Source organism: Corvus cornix, chromosome 5, assembly GCF_000738735.6.
Source record: "Corvus cornix cornix isolate S_Up_H32 chromosome 5, ASM73873v5, whole genome shotgun sequence".
NCBI lineage: Eukaryota > Metazoa > Chordata > Aves > Passeriformes > Corvidae > Corvus > Corvus cornix.
Window position 1 is genome coordinate 53,099,041 of NC_046335.1, and position 22,990 is coordinate 53,122,030.

The window sequence follows — 22,990 nt, forward strand, 5'->3', positions numbered from 1 at the left end:
CCACTCAACAGACTTTGCCTAAATGAGCATCATGTATTCAGTCATAGAGCCACTTGGGTTTCTTTCTTCTACTCCTTCTCACAGATTTGGAGAAACCTGGATATGTTTCTGCTGTCTGGGCTGCATGTATTATACATCACATTCTAGTTACACATTTATTTTTGTCTATGGTGTAGGCAGAGGTGGGAGCTTGAGACGATATTTTCTCAAATTGCCACTTGACTATATTCTTAGTCAATGTAAAAAGAGAACAAATATGTTTGTGTGGAGGGGAGACCAATAAGATTACAGGAAAAAAAATTAGTGTTCCTTGGTGTCTATTCATCCTTTTCTAAGAAAAACCTTAAGGTTTCTACATGAAGTAAAATTTTTGAAAGCAATTTCTACACAGAAACATTCTATAAATTATTCTGCTTTGCGTGGCAGCAGGATATCAACTTTGCATAATTTGAAAAAAACAACTACCAAAGGCCTGACTTAGAAACACAAATAAGTTGAAGGCAATAAGGGTCAAACACTATTGGTTAGTGACCCAGGAGTCTTGTTACTCGTCAAGCAAAAAATTTTCCAAATGAAGAAATTAAACAAAATTCTTTCTTTCCCAGTCACGAAGGGTAATCCCAGAGGGCACACTTTGTTGAACAAACCAACAATAAATAGCTTTCTTTGGGATCTAGAATGCAATTGTGGGCTTTCAAGCAGGGAGATTATACTTGGCTTTCCATCTTACACAGATAAATGGCAAAGCAGCAAAACAAGCATTTTATTCCCACTTTATGCTTCCTGGACACAATCAGATTCACATTTGCTTACTTTAGTGATACATGGACACCTATTTTTGCATTGCAAAAATGAACACATGTTGAAAGAGCATGAATGTGTTTCACTTCCTTTTTATGAGAAAAGAATTATGGATCCTAGTCTACTGATTTTTTTTTCAAATATTGATGTATACCAGGACAAGAATAACTAGAATATCAACTTATTCAAATAAACAGCCATTGTGTGGACTTTGACTGATTATTTTTTTCCACAGATGTGCTAGTTCACTCATCCAGGTTATAATGTCCCAACTTGGATCTAGGGATGCTGCATATTGGGTCACAAGTATTGTTGCTTTTGCTAGAAAAAGTCCAATTTTATTCCTAGAGTACACATTAAAGCTGCAGGCCTAGTTGTCTGTGAAAAAGCAAAGCTCATCATGTCACCTCTTCCTTCCTGCCAGCATATGATGTAGAAGTGTGAAAAAGCAGTAACATCTTTTAATGCCACCTTTTAAGCTTTTTTCCTGGAAACAGACACAATTTTGAAGCCAGCAGCAAGACTAATTTCTCTTATCAATATCTAGCTCTAAAAATAGGCACAACAGGAACAGCAACAGTAATAATAATAATAATAATGATAATAATAATAATATGCAAAGGATGATTGTTCAGTATCCTCCAAAGAGGTGGAGTGGGGGAGGAAGTCCTCAGTGTGTGATTCAGGTGTGATGTCAATGCAGAATTGGAGCCAAAAGCCCTTTCTTTCTCAAAAGATCGATTAATGCAATACAAGATTCTGCAAACACAATTTGCAGAAGGTCTTCTGCCTGTATTGCTGAATCATCTGCAGCTTTCTGTGTGCTGTGTTATTCCTTGCTACTTACACTTCTGGGACCACATTAGAAACACCCTGACAAGAACGCTTCAGATGTAGTCACACAGTGTTATTTTCACACTATGAAGTTCTTACAGTAAGCATTCACAAATGATGTTGTTTTTAATTTAAATTTAATTTTTAGAAGGTGTGATAGGAATAGGCAGCATATTTACAGCACAGTTCAACTTATGTACTATGTAAAGGCAGACTTTCAGTAGCTTGGATAAAGCTTCATTTTTTTTTTAGATTTTTTTGGGTTTTTTTGTACTGGTATTTAAAAGCTAAGACCCACAATATTCAGAGACAGCAAGATCACCTTGCCACTGACGCATTTAGCAAAGATATGCCACGTGCACTTTACTGGCCAAGTCAGCAATATATTGGCTTGGATGACCCACCAATGAGGCACATGCTGAATCAGCAACAAATGCCTCAGAGTCCCTCCTTTGCTAATTGGGCTTACTGAGGCAGTTTTGAGGGCTGCAAAGGTGTTGCATTAGACAGGATGATGTAGTAATTAAGACAGAGGTAAAATAAATACCCCAAACTGCACACATCATACAGAAACAAGCTGTTAGCACAGAGACTCTTTCACCAGGCATGCTCATGACATAGCTGTTCTTATATCTTACAGAGTAAAATACTAATTTGCATTCTTTAAAAGGTTATTTTATAACACAGCCACAGCACTGAGATAAACTTCAGTCATAAATAACATTTGGCGAACTTTGTGAGATGAACCCTTTTGCAAGCAGCCCACACAGTGGTTTTTCATACTTTGCTCAGATTTCTGATCTGAATCGGTGCATGTTCCAAACTCCCAACACAAACAAAGCCTTGAAATCAAAAGACTGAGGACAGCTGAGTTGTGACTGAAACTTTTAGCAGAGCAGTGCATCGTATTACCAGTACAACTGACCAACTACACAGATGCTTCATCTGATTAGTGTTCTGCCTACTGTTCCTAGCTTGAAAATACCAGTATCCCAAAAGGGAGACTTAACCTCAGGTAGCACTTGCAAGCCTCTCTTGGGTAATCTCTGGCTGCATCTCTGACTTGAGAAGTGTCATGGTTCTCTCCTGCTCTTAGATCCCCAAAACAGCTACATGGCCTGAACTCCATGTGGCCAGAAGGAGACTTCCCAGTGGCTGCAGTCAAGAATCCATGGCCAAAACTATAGGGTAAATAATTTGCCTTTTTTTGTCCTTATTTGACACACAGATGAGGTAGCTTCAGGAAAATTCAACCTGAGCTCTTTATTTTAATATGAGGGAAAGGGAGAAAGCATACTGCTTTATCACTTCAGAAAAAAGAGATTTGCTGATTTGCAGAAAGGATGGTCTGAAAATGAAAGCAAGCAGTTTTTTGTGAGAAAAGAGAAGCAAGTCCCCATTTCCTGTGTTCTCGAAGTTCTGCCCACTATCAGAATCCAAAATGAGGGACAAGGGATTATTGCTAGTACCAAAAAATCCAACCAAACAAACCCAAACCAACTCCAGAGCTGCCTTTCCACTACATCACACAAAGTCTCTACCCACAGAATCTCAGGACTGGGAGCACATAATAATGCTAAAAAGTAAAAAAAGGACAAGTCAACCTTTTATTTTTGAGGTGTCCTTAAAAGTAAAGAATTAAATGTTCTCTTACACCACCCACTTCAAAAGCACCACAACCATTCCATTTGACTTTGTCTTCCAGGTATTAACACTGGGGACCTGAAGGAGAATTTAACCATCTACTTCTGGTTTCCTCACTTTAAGGAAATACAGATGTATTCTGCATATGGACTAGACTGAAGTCAGCATTTCCAAATGTGCAACATCAAAGCTTACGTTTGATGATTTAAGTGAATGAAGTACATAATTCCTCTTAAACTCTTCTCAGCAGGAAGAAAAGGAGGCCTATTTTGGCTGCTTGTTAAATTCTAGATTCAGGAGATTTACAATTTGCATTCTAATTGGGAAACTATCCTTATTAGCTTGCATCTTCTAGAAAACATGGTAAGAAAGATAATTTCTCTTTTTCTTTTAGAGGGCTACCATATACAACACTCTGAGAACACATAGTTTGCTAACTTTATTTCTGCCATTTTCAGTGATTGCTCCTCAATACCCAGGACTAGGAAATTTAATAAAAAAATCAAAGCTATCATAACAAAAAAGGAATTTTTATGCATTGACTGGCACATACTGTACCAAAACCCTGCATTTTTCTGGGTAAGTAGACAGTTCAGAAAAAAGCTTTGAGGAAAACAACAGCTCTGCTCTTCTGGAATAGCACAAGCCAAATGTAGCAAAATGTTCCTCATGTCCTTTGTCAAAATCTTTCCCTGATAAAATTATTTAGCCAACACCATTCCATTCCTGATTATATCCAGGAGCTGATCCAAAAAAATAATGTACCAGCTTTATGCACAATCTCATCAACATCTAAAAAAATCCACACTAATTTGGTATGGTTTTAGCAGTGTTGTGCACATGGAGGCCCTAGGAAAGAGATGAGCTTATACCAGAGAACTACTTCTGCAGGCAAAGAGAATTCTGTGCTTTGGGGGTTACATTTTATATACTTTTGACATTTTTACCTCAAAACCTAAAATGAAAATAGGGGATGTGAGAAGGGCATAAAAGGAGCAGAGTTACTCATAGTCTATGAGACTTTGAAAAAACTCCTGGACATGCCATGGGTCAAGATTTGCCACAGAAATATCAGACCTACTGCAATTGTCGTCTGTTTCTTTCAGGGCACTCCCTGCCTGCAGTAAGAGCAGTGAATAAGGCACGGAATTGCAGTTCAGTCCCTCAGTTCACAACCAGCAGTTCAGCCCTGGTGCAAATGACTGAGTTTGTACAATATCTCCTGTTCCATTGCAGCTGCTGAGAGTTTGATATCTCCTGGAAGAGGAGCAAGGAGACAAAGTGGGAAAGGAGCATCAGTTGTATCTTGATACTGAGCTAAATGGAGCTTAGCTCTCTTTCACTGCACTTTATCAGCTATGCCAGAACTCAGTATTGCTATTGTCATTACTAAGAAATTGTGATGTGTATCTAGTTATGCTAATTTTATAACTCTATATATGATGAGTCAAAATGGCATGCTGTATTTGCCTATTTAGAAACAATTTGTATACAATAAGTATGCAGTCTGCATACGTTAGGATTTATTACCTGAACTTTTTTTTCTTTCTTTATATCAAATAAAATAAACAAGGTTGCATTAAAGTAATGGGACCCAACATTAAAACTTTAAAATGGTTGTAGAAAATTGTGGAATGAAAAAGATTCAGTGCTTCTAATATATTATGAAATAAAAAATACAAAACCAGGTAAAGTATTTAGAAAATACCTCTTAAAAGAAGATATAGGAACTCATTGTAATTTTAACAGTACCACAGATCTACATAGATAAAACTAATCTTTAATAGAAGAGATGCTGAAATACCAGTTCTTCAAAAGTTTTATTGTTAATCAAGGTTTTGGGCTTTTAGAGTGCCTCTGGACAACATTCTGGCAAATGCCAAGACAAAAAGCTGTGCATTATCTACCTGAGGTAGTGGAAGGCAAATAAAAAGCCTTAAAGAGACTGAGATAAAGGCACACAGTATGAAGGATACCCATTCTTTCCAAACACCTCCTTCAATATTTTGATGTTGACCTTGAGCTGCTTTGTTTTTCTGCCCAAACAAAACAATGATTTGAGGGACTTACTGCTTTATAATTTTGTTATCACTTAAGACTTCCATCCTAGTTCCTAACTTTTAGATAATAACTGTCCTCGATAAGAAATCAATGTAATATTTTATTACTAAATGGATCCAGATACAAGAATGATAAATTAATACAGGACTGTCCAGCAATCTAAACTTTGCTATTTCGTTAAATGCCTTTACAGAAATCAACATGCATTTTAATACAGGCACGTGTATTTTTCAAAGAGAGGTTTTGTCAAAATTTTTTACCAAGCATCTTAAGGAAACTGCTCTAACAGGACAAAAGAGAAATACCTCTTGTAACTGAAGGAAGAAAATAAAGGACAGAAGTTGCTCTGTGCGCTGCAGAGATTACACTTCCACAGGTAGAGGTGTTCAACATAGTCATGAAGAATCTGGAAAAGTGGATCTGTACACATGATTAAAGACAAGATGGGAAAATCAGATCTAAAGACAGCCAAGGTAGTTTATGGGATACTGAGCACCTGAATAATAAAATGTCAGGTGAAAAAGGCAAATCAATGCACATGAGAAAAAAACAAATGTAGAATACGCTTAGCTAAATAAGAGTCATTATGTTTTACAAGTCAGGAAAGAGAGTAGAGTAATTTTGAATAGTTCTCTGAAAATAGCATTCAGCAGCAGCCAAAAAGGAAAAAATGTTAAGAATTACTAGTAAAAAGCTGAAAACACTATAGAATATGAGCCCAAAACTTTAAAACAGTTCTAGTCACATATCAAAAAAACCAAAAACCCAAACAAAACAAGAACACCTTCCCCCCCCAGTAAAACAGCAACAAACACCAACAACTTAAAACCAAATGATTCATAGAAGAAAGAGTGGTCAGAAATTGCAAATGGTTTCCATGCAAAAAAGACACTTCTGGATAGAAACAGATTAGAAAATGATGAATAGACTGAAGAAGGTGGTCTATTAATTATTTGCTTACAATTGCTCACAGTACATGTGGATAAGGATGTCAAAAGCAGTTATTAGGCAATGGTTTGAGTAGAAAAGAAGTCCCTTCACAACAGTATACAATTAAATAATTGATTTTGTTACTAAAGGAAGTTGTAAAAGAATGGAGACACAATAATTCAGTTCAAACAGAGATTAGATGCATTTAGAGGAGAGGTACAGTGATAATCCTGTAAAGCTCCTGGACCTGGAAAGGCCTGAGCTGCAGATGGCTGAAAACAGTGAGTGTTAAAGAAGGTTTCTGCTTTTGGAATAGCATGAACATGATCCTTATGTGGGATCAGATGAATGGTTTGCAAGACCTGGATGTGCAGCCCTTATGTTCACTGGTGGAAGCAGCTTCAATTTCTAAAAGAAATTGATTGCAACAAAGTAAACAAAGGAAAAGTGCCTTTTCGTCCATCATGAGTAATTGGCAATGCAAAGACAGAGATGGACAGAACAACAGGCAGAAGAAAGCAATGGGAGAAAAGGACTTTTTTTATATTTTTCTAGTTAATACAAACAGTACATGCTAAGATCACAGCCAGGATTAAGATCCAGGACAATACTGTGCTGGATTCCTAAGAAGCTTCCTGGAAGAAGTAAACATATCTCAGTCTGAAGAATGCTTGGCATCTCCCTGCTTTGTCATGTTTTAGATCTTCAGATGTTTTTAAGAGGCTATTTGGGTGGCAGGCCCCTGAAAGTGTTTTCAGTTCTTTAAGATGCATCATACAGAAAGAATTCAATTTCACAGGAGAAATGACAGTAAAGCAGCACTTTTCAAACTTTGCAGTCTTACACATACAGGCACATCTGCTTGCACACACACAAAATGACATTCCCAATTTTTTGGCTGTGTGAAGAAAATCCCATTTGACTTCAATACCTTTTAATAGAAGACATAGGTGCAAACCAAGATAGAAACTTCCTCTCCCAGAAAATCAAGAAGCTGAGACCGGCATGAAGGTTTATACACCACTTATTTTACAATGTTTTATTTACTTTACAAAGTATTATTGCTGTTCTCCATCTTTTTCCTACTTATTATCACTGAATCACAGAACAGCCCAGGTTGGAAGGGACCTTGAAAGATCAACATGCCCAACCCTTTGTGGGAAAGGGACCCTGGATGAGATTATTGAAGATCCTGTCTTACTGTATCTTGAAAACCTCCAGTAATGGGGACACTACCACATCCCTGGGGAGGTTGTTCCAGTGAATGATTTTTCTCATGGCAAAAATGTGTCTTTTTTATTTTGAGATGACACCTCTCCCTGTCATATACATTCAGCTGTACAGCACTGCCTACACTCCTGGTCCAAAAGCCTCACGTGTGGCTGAGTCAGAAAAACCATGAGAATAATCTCAGCTCAAATCAATGGTACAAACTGGGGGAATGTCTTAAGATGCTCTTGCACTCCCACTGGTTTTCTCTCACAGACTATATAGCAGTAGGAATAAATCTATTTTCTGGGATAGAGGCTTGAAGTATCTCTTCTTTTTCTCCATTTCTTACTAGTATTTCTTACTAGTTCAGCCAGTATAAACATCAGGTTTTATTAGGCAAAGAAATGTAAAAAACCAAAATATAAGACTGGTCTAAGATACAGTGGACGGTCGTCTCTCTTGAGATATTAAAAATTTGAAAAAGGCCACTTGACTTCACAACTCTAAAAGTTATTTCACACTGGAAGTATTATTTCCCTTGTGTACCTAGCAAACTGAATTGCCATGGTTTGGTTTGTAGGTTTCAACCTACTACATGAATCTATAACAGAAATTCCACAATAAGGTTGCTTTAACAACAAGGAGATAATATATATATCATTCTAGGTTTTCACTCACTATTGCCAGATTCTCCATCATAGATGCACACGACCAAAACAAACTACATTTAATTCTTCTATAGCAAACTTTGTAAGAAATCTGCTTTCTTTTCCACAAAGCACAATCAAAGCTTCCACTCACTACAGAAAGAGATAAACTTCCAATCAAAGCTTTCAGTCTCTACTTTGAAGAGACAAACTGTACATTTTGTTTGCCTCTAAACCTGCAAGTTTTCCCTGTGCTGTTTTGCTGCAACGCTATTATGCCTTTAACTTTACCAGGTCACACCTTGTCCTCCCATTTTATGGCTTGCAGGACAGGACTAGGCCAGTAAAGTTTCCTATATCAAATCCTGGGTGTACAGATAAGTAAAGGAACATGAAAAACAGTTCTTCCAACACCCAAAATCCAAATTTTCACCTCAGCATCCCTCTTCCCGTTGAAGCTGTCAAACTCAGTTTTACCTTAGGCATTGATTTGTTACCCACTATGAAACTTTATCCAGTTTACTTGTGTCTCTTCATCAATTCACTTAACTTTGCATTAGTCCTATTGCATTAGTCCTATTATAGTTATTAGAGTTGATATAAAGCAATCAAAACTTGGTAAGCCAAGGAAGCAATTGTTGTCTCATAGACAATGCAAATGCCTGCTTTTACTTGTCAACTGGAATTGCTGTTTTCATTCAAGGATTCATCAGTTTGCATGTGGCTGGATACAGTTGCTAAATGCTGATCTGAGATTTCTTTCAAGTGTTCCTACCAAAACCAGTAACACCAAAGTTGATGTTCTCTGCAGGGAAGGATCAAGAGAAGAAGAAGAGCCTAGACCTATTTCATTCTGTACATCATCTTCAATACTATATTATTAAAAATACCACATGCCTTCAACAGATTAAGAGGCATGACAATATGTATAAAGCCTTTTCTGAGGACCCACTTTGGCCTAAGGCCATCTGTCTCCTGAAGTTTTCTGTTTGGTTGGTCGGTTTGGGTTTTTTGTTTGTTTTTGAATCAACTTAAGTTCCTGTCCTAAAATCAGAAATTTCATTTAGGCTCTCTGAATTGCATTCTGCAGGAACCTCTCTCTTCTCAGATGACTACAGGGAAGCCCAGGGAGACAAACTTTGTTAGGTTAAAATTAACTTTTTTTCAAATAATGGCCTTTCCTGAAGTGACTTCAGGTTACCTTCTAAAAAAATTGCTTGAGACAGTGGAAGGAATAGTGAGCTGAAGAGAGACAACTTCTATCCTTCTCTTACTTCTTAATTATATTGGCTAAGAAATTAAATTCTTAAGAATTAAAATCTTAATTCTCTTTATTAATGTTCTCTTTTATCCAAATCCCAGGCTGCAGTAATTAGGAAATCATCTTCCCAGTATTTTTCCTCACAGATCAAAAGAAATAAGAGAGAAATAGAAAGCTAGAACTTAGAACTAGAGTTTCTAGGTTTTCTAGAAACATTTAATGTATGTTCTACTCATCTTTTTTCACACCTTCCCTTAATTTCTTCTTTATACCTAACAACTGACTACAAACAAATAACAATTGCCAAGCTAGTTTAACAAACAAAATATATGCCTATATCTATGTAAAAAATAATTTAATCTATCTAAAGATAAATTAATACTAATGATACCGTTTGATCTCTGCAAATAAGATGATGTCAAATTGTGTTGAACGTTTCTAAGGCATGTAAATATTTTTTTCCAACACAAACTTTTTTGTTGTTGTTAATGTTTCTTAGTTAGAACAATAGAACAATGTTTATTTTAATTTCCATGGCACTTAAAGATGACCTACAAATTAATTTTCTAAGTGTTCCCTCCAAGTATTATGTTTTTGACCTTGTTGAAAACAAAAAAAGTATACTTTTACAGAACAAAGAGGATAAAATTACTAACTGAACATGCCATTTATGTGCTTTTGTTAAAGGAAATATTTAAATTTAAAGTCAGAGCCGGCTATGATTTTTTTCCTAAAATTCTCATTATCCAGTTAAATCAGAAATTATTTTCTGAAGAAACAATGGAATCTAGAAGATAAACAAACAGGGCAACTACAGTACTTTCCATAACAATTTATTTGCCAACCTGAGTGAATGGCACCACACTTTTCTATCATACACACGAAAGAAAAAACCCACTTCAATTCTAAATATGTGTTAAGTGTGATTTTGTACTGAGGTGAAGCAAAAAGCAAATTTTAATCACACAGCTTGTTTTAATTACAATCAGTTCCTTAAGTGAACATACTGCAGAGCTTCATGAATATTCAACGTTAGAGTTACCAATTACACAATATTAATGCTTTTGGCATTAAGATTTAATTTTCTTCATTTTTTGAAGCAGGGTGGAGTAATGGAATTTTATTTAGTTCACTCATTAGGTTCATACTCTGTCTTCATTCGTATTTCTCCAACTACACCAACCCAAAAGTCAGGCATTACAAAGTCACACAACTTTTCTAGTCAGCTTACTCTGCAAAGACAGGCAGAAGTTACTCATTCAACTGACTCTCACAAAGCTACCCAGCTGCAGCCCTTACTATGATGGGTAAATATTCCTGAGGAAGGTCCAAACGTTGAAAACATGCTGAATATGCTTTGCACTAGTACATTATTCCATCTTTTTAACTGGCCAGAACATTGAAATTTCACCCATTTAAATCATTATTTCATAGCACAAATGCAGCAGAAAATAATGGAACCATGTGCTCAAGAAAGTGAGGGATACAACAGTTCAGTTCTGACCTCTTCAAGAGATCTGGTTCTTCACTGTATAACGACATATCTTTCACTGTATCTTACAAATATTTTGGGAAACATGATTTTTTTTTTTGCATTTTGTTTTTCAAAAGATCTGTTTAAGAACCTCAGAGCACTCAAAACACTATGAGTGTAATTCTTCACCACTTTCTAGCAAATACTTGCCAATAGAGCAAAGATTTATACTGTGAAGAAGAAATGATCACTCCCCAATGCACTTAAGTGAAAATGGCCACTGAGTCCTGCTTCTTCACCTGAACTGTTTATCAGATGTTGGTACTGTGGGATAAATGCTGCTTCAGGCTGGATCCAAATTATTAAATTCACTGTAGTAAAACTCATTGTGTTATCCAATAGCAGCTGTCTCATCTCTTGCACTTCTGAACTAAATCTCACTTTTGTCACATACCTGAACCACATTGCACTTCCAGTCACCAAGAATGCACAGTTCCATCCTGAGTTTTATGAACATCCACCTAGGTGGAGCATCCAATTCAGTGGAATAATGTTTGATAGTTATGGACAAAGATACAGCTTTTCGGATATTAATTTGGCAATCCAACAATTATTTTTATCTTCCAGAAACATTTTCTTAGGGTTTCATATCTTCTTATCTATCACCCCATCCATAATTTTTACTGAACAGTTTAATTAAAATTGTTTATAAAGCAGCATTTAATTCAAAAACTAGCAAATGGGCAACATATAGGATAATCAACAAAAAAAAAAAAAAAAAAAAGACTGAAATGTGTTAAAAATTGTCAGAATAACAAGTGACCTGTGCAACTCTCCTATGTACAGGGCTCCTCATCACTGCACTGGATGAGACCCACTAATGAGAAATTAGCCCAACTGCTTCAAATAACAGAAGTAAAATATAAAATGCAACCAGAAAGCTTATTAGCTATCAGAGGAATTTAAGGTCTGGAATTCTCATGGTCAGCATAGTGCCCTGCAGCACAGGTGAAGAAAGGATAATGAAGATTCAGCAGGCTGATGGCTGGAATGCTGTAGGCACGAGCTTCCTGTTTTAAACATAAAGAAACAAGTTTAGTACTATCTAGATCGAAAAGGATGGGATTTTTTGTTAGTTCAAGCGAAATGAACAACTCCTTCCAAAGAGATGATCAGGCAAAGAAAGAGAACAGGATGTTACTACAGATTAATTTCTTTCAAATAATCACAGAATAACAAATCAGTGAGTAACAGAAACAAAGCATTCAGTCAGTTTGCTTAAGAGCAAATGAGATCGCATTCTGCCATTTTTTACTGAAGTTTACTTCAACAAAAAGGATCTCTAGAAATTTCTGAAGTGAGCTGAAGACGGGGGGGGATTTCTTTAACAGGATCACTATCTCTCATTCTGTGAGCATCTGCTTAGTGTTGCTGGTTTTCCCAATGTTACTTAAAAAAACCCGAGAAGAACAAAAATAGTCCTCATCCATAAACCCAATATCTGCATACTCTGAGTAATCTTCAAAGAAAGAGACCAGTATTTTGCTATATATTAAAAACCCAAACACCTAAACCTATGACAGGTGATTTAAAGGGTATGTAAAGTAGTGAGTTCAAGTGAGCAGCGTCCATGATGTGGAACTCCTGGAGTTTTGTCAGCCTTAGAGCTCGCCTAGTGACCTTGAACATACACAAAAGGACATAATTGGTGGAGAAACTGCTTCAGATGCAAGGAAATTTTCAGGGAAGAGAATCTTGAGCCCCAGTTGCCTTCTTTAAATGACCAGAAAGCAGATAAGGGCCAGTCTCTGGGTATTACTTTCCTCTCCCTGGCTGAGCTTCAAAACATCTGTTGCATAAGGAAAGTCTAATTAGAATGGCTGCCTCTAGCCAGATGGCTGACATTTACTTGCCATGGGAAGAACCTGTCCACTGACAACATTCCCATGAACCTGACTGACATGCCTAAACAGCAGGCTGAGCAGAGTCTATAGCCTGTTCCCAAAGACTTCAGAAACCTCAGATCTTTTCCTCAGGCATTGAGGCCTCGATGGAAAAATCTGCAAAAGAGATGAGGGTCTGTGTTACAAACTAATAGTGCTCTGCTCCACTTTGGAAAGCAGACAAACACATGGACTGCCACCAACTATTAGAACTTGGTGTGAAATCACAGGAGTTATCAGCCCGCAGCTTTCACGATCTGTCTCACAGACATTTATGAAATTTTTCCAAAATAAAGATAGCAGTGCACAAACAGAGCATTTTGTAACCTGTGTCTCCCTACATTAAGAAATGAGCTGTTTCTAAGCAGCTGAATTATCAAAACCTGTTCTTTGGGTATTTTATTTTGATGATTTTGTGTCTTATCTCCCTCATAGCAAGCTTAGTTGTCTCCTAGTCTCCTGCCAGTCTGGAGAGCCAAGAGACAGCATTTGCTGTGCCTGGTTTTAAGCTTCGCACATGCCAGGTTGCCAGCTGGCAGATCAAGCAGAATCAGTGATAATTTCAGCTCACAGTGGAGCCTTTACTCTTAGCAGCACTAAGCTGGGTCTCTCCTCCCTTACCACACCACTGATTTTCACTTGTAGGAGCATAATGCTTCTGCAGTCCTCTCCTGCCAAATTCAACAAGTTGGACAAGTTCAAAGGGTACTAGGGGGGAATGAAGGGAGGGCAGGGAAGAAGGGGAAAAGATAGTTGGCTGACAACCAGAAAAACAGCATAATTTTTATTCCAAGGAAAACAATACCAAAAATAGATTTTTGAAAGAATAAATGCATAGCTAACACTTAAAGAAGTGGACAACATATAATGAGAAACATGTCTCATCATTAGCCATATAATACTTTTTCTCTAGAAAAAACTTACATGGCTATGTTGTCTGTTCAGCTCTCCCTCCTCCCCCTGCACTACCATAAGCTGGTGATGAGTTTTAAGCCAAGCTGATGCAGGAGCTGGCAGATACCAGGCAGTTTGTATTTCCATGGCAGATGCAAGTTCAGAAGTACAGCATCCGAAACAGAGACTATAAAAGATATCTTAGAAATACAGAATAAACTGATGTCGTAACAACTGTGGTGAAGGCGTTATAGACACAGTACTAAGGGAAATCAGGTTTCTTTGTTTCAAGTATTTGACAATGTCATGAAAAATAAAAGCGACAGTTTTTAAGTTCCACACATCTCCTCTGTTGTCTTCTCCCTTTCCCCAATTGGGTTATTCATGTGACCACATATTCTCAAAAGTAAAAGCTACAATATTGTAAATGAAGCACAGATGTGCTGGTTTTACAGGCACGTTATGTGCAGCCACAGAAGCATCTCCCTGGCTTGACACAAAAGGATAACCTTTGGAATTTTAATTACACAGGACTTGAATAAACAAGTATCAATAAATATTTATGGATCTAACATTTGGACTCCCCTATTAGATCTGTAAAAAAAAAACCCGAAACCAATCAACAACCAACAAACCAAACCCACAGTCAGTGCTGTTGACATTTTTGTTTAAGGATAAACTCAGGTGATGGTCCAGTACTCCTTGTGGAAGAGCTGAGAAGGAAAGTAAACAAAGAATCCCCATAGAGGTTTAGAGAGAGAAACGCTTCCACACTCATGGGAGTTTGTGCAGCTGTAAAGCTACAAATGGTCACATTTTTCAACACTTAAAACCAAAATTGAAACATTACAATTAAATCCCAAAGATGCCCAAGATTCAATATAGAAAAATACTGTAATGAGATTGCAAATACAAGCTAGTAGAAATGAGAGGGGTGCAACTATGTATGTAACATTGCAACCCTTATTTTGAGAAAAGCTATGATCCATGTACATGGCAGTAGTTTATTCAGTCTTTTTACAAAAATAAAAAAGCCCAAACATACTTGGAGGTACTGCATAATTTAAGTGTGCCTTCAAACTACAGAGTATCATAGTTGCCTCTAAGAATCACTTCATTTACATGTTTATAACACCCCCGAATGAGAGCATTAATCAATAACTAACAGCTGAAACAAAAATTTAAAATATGTATTTCTACCACTGATACATTCTTGATATCAGACCTCTCGACTGGACTTCTAAGAGTATGTTAAAGAAAATACTTGAAACAATTATGTGATTGCTGTGGATCAGCATATGCATACTGACCTGCACCCTGTTCTGCAATTTGAGCCAACCTCATCTGAACCTTGAGGATTCTTCAAGCTAATTGGAATAAAGAGAACCAGTTATTTTGCTTTGAAACAAGGCTCCAATTTCTCCAAGTCTTTCCTCTAACACTCCTCGGGAGACAAGAGAACACGCCATAGAAATGTCTGAGGAAATAATTCAATTCCATAATCAAACTTACAGTTGCCAAAATAACATGCCTTCCTCTGCTCGCTATGTTTTATGAAGGAAGTTGAATTTCCTGCTCTCTTTGAGAAGCAACTGAATGTTCAAGGCTTTGAGCCCCAGAGAGATGTTAAAGATTCCATTAGCTACTCTTTCATTTCTTTTCTTTTGAATAGCAGGGTTCCCATAACTGCCTCAGGAACAAGGGCATTTCACACTGACCACTGTGATATTACAGGGAGGAAAAACCTACACAGGCTGATACAGTCTGTAAGCTGATTTTCACACTTGCTATCATGGGACTGAAGGAATTTAGAGAAAGGTCAACATTTTCAGCAGCTTGTCTTGCAGAGAAATGGGAACTTGGTCTAAATATTCAACATACAAGTCAAGAAGAAGCAACTGAATTAAGTATGGATCCAACTGTCCCGTTTGATCCAGCCACTTTGGGATTCACACACTTAGGACACATTTTGCTCTCAGGTGACACCACAGGGCACCTGGAACTATGGGGCAACTCTGCTCTCCAATACACAGAGCACCTCTGTCACATTCTCAGTCCCACAATCTCCCTGTCCAGGAAAGGACTGGTAATGCACTGTGGCAATTCGTACATCATTTCTGATATTTTTATTGCTATAGCAACGGAGTGTAGGCATTTAAACATAGCAACAGACTTTTTATAGCACTTTCCTGGATGTCAAAATGGCACGTTGTTTTATTTTCCAAGCAGATGCTCAGAAGATAAGTACACAGGATGATTGTACAGTACCCACCTTCAAAAGGAAGCAAAAACCTCCCAGCTTCACAATTTCTGAATCCTATAAGCTGACAGATGAGTGTAAAATATATCGTGAGTTGCAAGGTTTTCGTTGTGAGTTTAAGAGACTTTGTTCTGAGAAAGCATATCAGCAACTACTACCTCAGAATAAAATCAGGTGAAAAACTTGGTGGATCTGTGCCTGTTTTGTAAAAAGCTGTACAAGAAATTCACCAAGTCCTGCTCTGAAGGGAAAAATGTCCATCAACTCTGATCTTTGCCTGTTAAGAAACAGAAAAGGGGAAATTGTCTTCATATTAAGTGGAGCCAGATTCCCAGGAGGGATCAAAATCCCCTGAGACAGACACTTAGCTCATGCACATGAGCAAAGCTCCACACAATCCAAACAGCAACAGTGATTTACAAGAAGGGAGTTTGACCTGCTAGACGGTTTAAGGAAATACAACTCATCATTTTCATAATAAGAATCACAGAATTACAGAATAATTAGGGCTAGGAGGGATCTCTGGAGATCACCCAGTCCAACCTCCCAACCAAAGCAGGGTCAGCTGAAGCAGCGACACAGGCACACATTCAGGTGGGTTTTGAATGTATCTAGAGAGACTCCACGACCTCACTGGACAGCCTGTCCCAGGGCTCTGACACCCTCAATGTAAAGAAGTTCTTTCTCATGTTGAGGTGGAACTTCCTGTGTTTCAGTTTATGGCCATTGTTCCTCATCCTGTCACTGGGTACCACTGGAAAGAGTCTGGCACCATCCTCTTGGCACCTGCCTTTGAGATATTTATAAGCATTAATGAGATCCCCTCTCAGTCTTTCTCCTCTTCTCTGGACTAACCAGGCCCAGCTCCTGCAGTCTTTCCTCATTAGAGAGATGCTCCAGACCCCTCATCATCTTTGTGGCCTCTGCTGGACCCTCTCCAGTAGCTCCTTGTTTTTCTTGTACTGAGGAGCCCAGAACTGGACGCAGCACTCCAGGTATGGCTGAGTAGAGGGGCAGGATCACCTCTCTCAACCCACTGGCCACACTCTTCCCAATGTAGCCCAGGCTACTTTTCTTGTGTGCAGTATTTTTCCTCTGGGTCCTTAATTTTTGCATAATTTCTAAAGTGATTGGTAAAATCACCACTTTGTGTTTAAAGTAATTTCTGAACACATTACTAGACAGGGAAATATCAAACAGCAACAGGACAGATTTCCTGGGGGATCTTTAGGTATTATTCACCTTTCTGTTACAACTTTATGTCAGCCTTGTAGAGAGTGAGATGATTGATGTCTGCCATTTTACCAAGGAAAACATTTAAAATCTGTTAAACAAGAAATGTCAAAGTCTTTCAAAAAAATTAATCCAACAGGAAATATCAAGAGCTTCTTATAAGGGTACAAGGTTGTTAATACTCCAGTGACTCTATTCCATTAGCACATAATATATGAGTTTTGGAAGGGACATTTTAATGCTGTGTTTAATGCAGAAGAGATTTCAAACAGATCCCAAAAGCTCAACATGCAGATAAAAACTGAGTTTTACATGTTGAGGTTTTAGAATATATCCCACAAATTCTTTCTCCTTTCCCTTACAGATATTTTTACTTAATGCATTGAGTAGTTTTCTAGCCTTCCTAATCTTGCTTCAGATTCCTAAGATACTTGGGAATTCTGATAAATCTGCTTGGTTTTTGACAGTCTGCTCCACGGACTATTGCACTTACTAAAACCAGCTTTTAGAGCAATGCTGATAACTGTATCTGTCAAAGAATAGGAGTAAGTTTTTAACTGCAACAGCCCTCAGAGAAGTCTGGATGATGGACACCACTACACTGGCATAAGGGCCCCAGGCACAACGGATAGGTTTGCTTCCAAGGCTTTTCCAGTCTGAGGTGATGTGCAGAACATCAGCCTGACTTAGCACCTCCTCCTGGGACAAACTCCACCCCCACTCCAACTAGGCGCCTAATCATGTTACTGTATTTTCACGAGCCCAGAGGTCAGACACTTTCATTTGCTACTTATAAAGAAAAAAATGGGAAATTCTGCAACTGAAATTGGGAAGCAATTTTCATACATTGTCAAATTATTTCCCTTCCTCTCCACAAGCTCTCCTTGAACTTATGGCCAGACACTTTAATTTTGATTTTTCTGTTCAGCAGTTACAGTACAGTTCAACACAAGTTTGGAAGTTTTAATAGGAAACATCAATTGATATATGAGACCTTATTATATTCTACTACCTGTATAAATGCACCTCCTTCTAAAAGAGACATTTGGGAGAAACTGGGAGAATATTTAAAAATGAAATAGAGGATTTTTCTTTTTCAAAATTTCAGAAAAATATATCATTTTACAGATCTTGTAATTTGTTAGTACAAATTAAGTCCAAAACAAGATGGGTGAAAATAGACCTGCTTCTCCTACTTGGATTGTCCCAACTGACAGAGTCTTTACCTTTGTGGTATTCACTAAGTGCCTCAACTGGCAACACTGAAGTCAATGGAAACTTTGCTGATGATTTGAAAAGCAAAGGCTCGGAGCCAAATTCCCCGTGTATAACTTCAGCCTTCCAAAACATTCTGCAGAATTATATAAACAGCAATAATTTTACTCAGAAGGCAAGTCCCTACCCCAAAGCAATTGCTGTACTTGCCCCAGCAGCCCAGAATTTCTATCATGCATTCATTTCCAGGATGCAACTCATTACAGTGGGTAAGAAAAGTGTGCAACTCCTACATAAAAGGCTTTCCCTACCACCACCGTTTGTTATATCAACTTTTCAACCGCTTTGCTCTTTGCACAAATCACAGTAACTAGTCCAGCGGACTGTGTTTTAGAGCCAAGAGATAGCAGCTCTCTTTGGACAATCACCAGGCATATTTACATGTAAATTAGGGGACAGCAGTGGTTCTAAAGTATGAATGTGCATGACAAAACACAACAGAATAGGCTTTAGCTGGGGAAAAGACTTTCAGGTTTACATATTCACTTGACTTACATCAGCTGGCAGGTTTGCATGCTTCCCTCCCTGCTCCTCTCATCTTCCCCTCTCCCTGCAATTTGCGTTAGCGTAAAGAAAGATCATATTCTACAGGCCTTATTTGTCCAAACCCACAGATCTCTACAGATGTCTACAGGTCCCTGATTACTTGTGATACCTAAAGACTTTGTGTTTTGCACATTTTAAGGACAGGTGAAAGTTCTAGCAGATGGTAAGGCATTCTCGATTTCAGCTATGAAATAGGGGTGTGTGTGGTCTTTGGTATTGGTTTTGTTGTTTCAATCTTTTAGATATTTAATAAATTTGGCAATTCCTAAGTAAAATTTAATTCTCAAATTATTTTTTGAGGTTTTAAAATTAACGATAGACACATTGAAATTAACCTAAAGGAACAGAAATAAAAAGCAAAATACCCATTACATCTACCTATGTAGATTAGAGGATTAAATCCAGAGATGCTGTTAGAGCCCAAACTCTCCATCAAAACCTGGGGTTACAAGCCCTCTTGCTCTAAATAACAAATCCCTCTCCTTTTCAGAATCCTTAGGACCTACTTTCCAGGGAGGGAAACTGTTATTTCAAAGCACTACCATAACAGTCACAGTCTTAGCTCTCCACAACAGCTCTACACATGTACATAAGCAGTAATTCACATCTTGAGTCACTAGTTTAGAAGCCTACAGAGATCCATCACCCACTCAGATTTCCTTTCTGTCAGTGATACTGAGATCCAAAACATCTCTTTGACCCACTTTTCAAAGGAAGCACAGAGAGCACATCACAAGAAAATTCTTCTGCTTAGTTTACAGGAAGGCTGCAAGTTAAGACAGCAAAGAGATCTCTCTGCCCACAAATTCCCCAGATCTTTAAACAGCCCACAAACCTTGAAACAGCAAGGATTTTCTTTCCCCTTCTACTCACAAGCCATTTGATGCCTCTTTTTCCTGGACTTACACTCTTCTCTAAGAACAGCAAATAGATGAGGCAGAAGAACTCCGTGTGATGAACGTACATGTCAACCCTTGAAAGGAGAAGCTTTCACATCTGTCTCTCCCAGTACCAACTCCCTATACCTCACTTGCCGTAGTCTGTCTTAAGTAACTTTTCAAAAAGTTATTTGACACCAAACTATCCTGAAAAGCTGTCAGGAAGGAGACTGATTGAAAAGAGGATGGAAGAGGCTGGGGCTAAACACTGGAGTTATGAATCTGGCTGTTAGATAATTCTTAATTTCCAGTGTTTTGGTCCCAGATAAATAGGACTATAGTTATGAAAACTGACCCTGACATATAAAAACATAGGAGGTAGGGAGGTGTACAGGTTTCATGTCCACAGACAATTTAGAACTTAATCCAGAAGAATGTGAAGCAGATGGATTTCTAAAAGTTAAATACAATTAAAATCCTAGGTACTTATCAGTGCTGATGTTAACACAATATTCACTACACACGAATAAGAAACTTGTACATTTTTTATTAAATTACACTTTTGTCATCATAATATCTTTACTGAAGAACAATTTACACATAGGTACTTTATTATATATTCTAAGTTACAAAATAAAAAAGAATTGCATGGAATAAGAACAATAGTTGTTGAAGTACTATAAGATATATTAGAAATATATACTCGATTCAGACTTGGAGGAGTTAGACACAGACTAGTGTCTAGCCTTTATTGCACTGTTAAAAATAAGTTATGGAAACTTAAGCACCTTCTAGAATACCATCTAAACTTATACATCCTTGCACAAGCTGAAGGGTTGCATAAAACATCGCAAGTAAAGTAACGCATTCAAGACCAACAAATCAGAACAAGGGTCTTTGGAGGCCAGAAATAGAAGAATATTATATGAGCAAGGACCCTCAGTATTCAACATTTAATATACTGGACTGATTCTTAATTTCCACTGTTCTAATAAACTTAGATTTCTATGAGTTGTATCATTAAATTATTAAGCTCCAAGTGTGGTATAATTGTTGATCTGGGATGTAATTGTTGATTTAAAACATGAAGGTCAGCTAGAAGTTTAATCTAAAAGTACTGAGGTGTTCACTAATGATAGTCCAGAGAAAAATAAAAGGAAAGCTATTACAAGTTTTGCAACAAGGTCTGAAATGCTTTAACAAATAAGATTCATTTATCACAGTCTCTTGAAGTTGGATGAAGTAAACTTTCACTAAAGAGTACACAACACCTACCATATGAAATATAAGTGCAGTAACTGTCAGCACTCACAAGAACCCTGTCTACACTCAAAACTCTAAATTCACCCAATCTTTGTATAGCAGAAACTAAACACTATGCTCTGATCACTCTGCAGAGATGGAAATTCACTACTGATTGCAGAGAATTTTTCACCAGCTGAAGTCGTGCTATGCAGATTTGAAAAATCAACTCACACAAGTTGTTACTAATGTGAGTTAGTAACAGAAACCTAAGTCTTCAATTTCAGCTATCACTTCCTTGCACTGACCTCATTCTTTCATGTTTACATCCTGCTGTCTGGAGCAAAAGACCTTAACATAAACATTAGTAAGACAAAAATGTGTTTTAATTTGTCAAGAAAATGAAATACACTTTAGTGCAGGGTACCTACCAAATAGCATAGATAAAACTGAAAACCAAAATATCAGGAAAAGCAAATAATGAGATTTTTCTATACTAAAGGAAACATGTTTTAACATTTGAAGATGTTTGATTTTCTCTGGACAGCATTTCAATTAAACACAACTTTGTGGTCTTAATTTACCTCTAACAGGATTAAACCCAAACACAGACTGTATAAAGAAATGGCTCTGGAAATGCCTTTTTAAAAGATAAGTTCCAGACAAGTAGTTAATCCACCAACATGAACCCCTCCAGCATTGTTAAAAGCATGAGGGAAGGAAAGTCATACAATTAAAAGAAAAAAAGAGAGAGAGAGAGAAAACTTATCTGTTTCTCTGTAACATGTATTGATCCTAACTAAGACTCTCTCTAGCTTAGCACAATACAGATGACAGTATCTGTGAATCAGGTTGTCTCGAATTACTGACTACGTACCTTTATTAATCAGGTCTCAATATAATTAACACAGCTTTTTCATTCTTGTATAGTCCCAACCAGTTTGCAAGAAGAACGAGCTTTTATTGACTACACCCAGTTTTTAAGCAGCTAAAATCTGCCAAAGAGGTAGAATTTGAAGAGGATGGGGGAGAAGAGGTAAAGAACCAGCTCCTTGGTATCATAACAACAAGGTACTGTACCTTTAAGGAGGAAATATGGTTCCGTTCTGTTTCACGGCTGAAAAAGAGCTTATTCCTGGTTATAGAGATTACTTACCTAAAACTTCAGTTATTCCTCTTTTTCCCCTCGGGCCAGCCTCTCTTTCACTCTTGGGAGCTTTTACCATTTAAGGTCAATGTTACATCTGGCTCTAGTAACTAAAGCTGAAGCAATTTTTAACTCGGAGATCCAACAGGCTGCTTAACATTAGAATGAGAGTTTAAATTTAAAGTAACTCTTCAGAAAGCTTTTCTTGCCTCAGAGAATTACAGAATTAAAGGCTTTCCTATTCTGGCATAAGTACTCTGGGTACAACATGATGCAGACATCCCATTAGCATTCTTCAAGTTCAGTGAATATAAGCTCTACTTACTAATTTCTGATTAAAATAGGCAAGTAGGAAGAACAGATGAAACAGTTTACATCATGTTATGTTAACTCTTCGAATTTTTTACTGACACAGATGCTACTATTTTTCATTCCTCTCCCCCCTCCCTTTGTTTGGTCAGAAGGAGTCTAAATTAGAGAGCAAATAGAAGGCATGTGAACTTCTGAAGAACGCTGGCTTCAGTCCAGTCATAGGCTCTGCTCTCCACTTGCAGAGTAGGAATAATTCCCAATGAAGTCCACAGAATTTGCTCGTATCCCATGAGAGAATGTAGCTACAAATGAGGCTTGAAGACAGAAAAGAAACCCAAAACATTTACCACAGTACATTCAGGTACCTACAGAGGAATCACATGCATGTGATTCAGA

General features: G+C 37.6%; 1 protein-coding gene across 10 annotated transcripts in view; it reads right to left on the bottom strand.

The window, feature by feature from the left end:
* Positions 1 to 22,683, bottom strand: part of IRAG1 (inositol 1,4,5-triphosphate receptor associated 1) — a 61,394-nt gene extending 38,711 nt beyond the window's left edge. For 5 of the 10 annotated variants that reach the window (XM_019284798.3, XM_019284796.3, XM_019284787.3 and 2 more), the window contains exon 1: positions 22,216 to 22,296. The gene's annotated coding sequence lies outside the window, so the exon portion shown is untranslated. The other 5 variants (XM_019284769.3, XM_019284778.3, XM_019284782.3 and 2 more) reach the window with 5 other exon arrangements.
* Between the last annotated feature and the right edge of the window lie 307 nt (positions 22,684 to 22,990).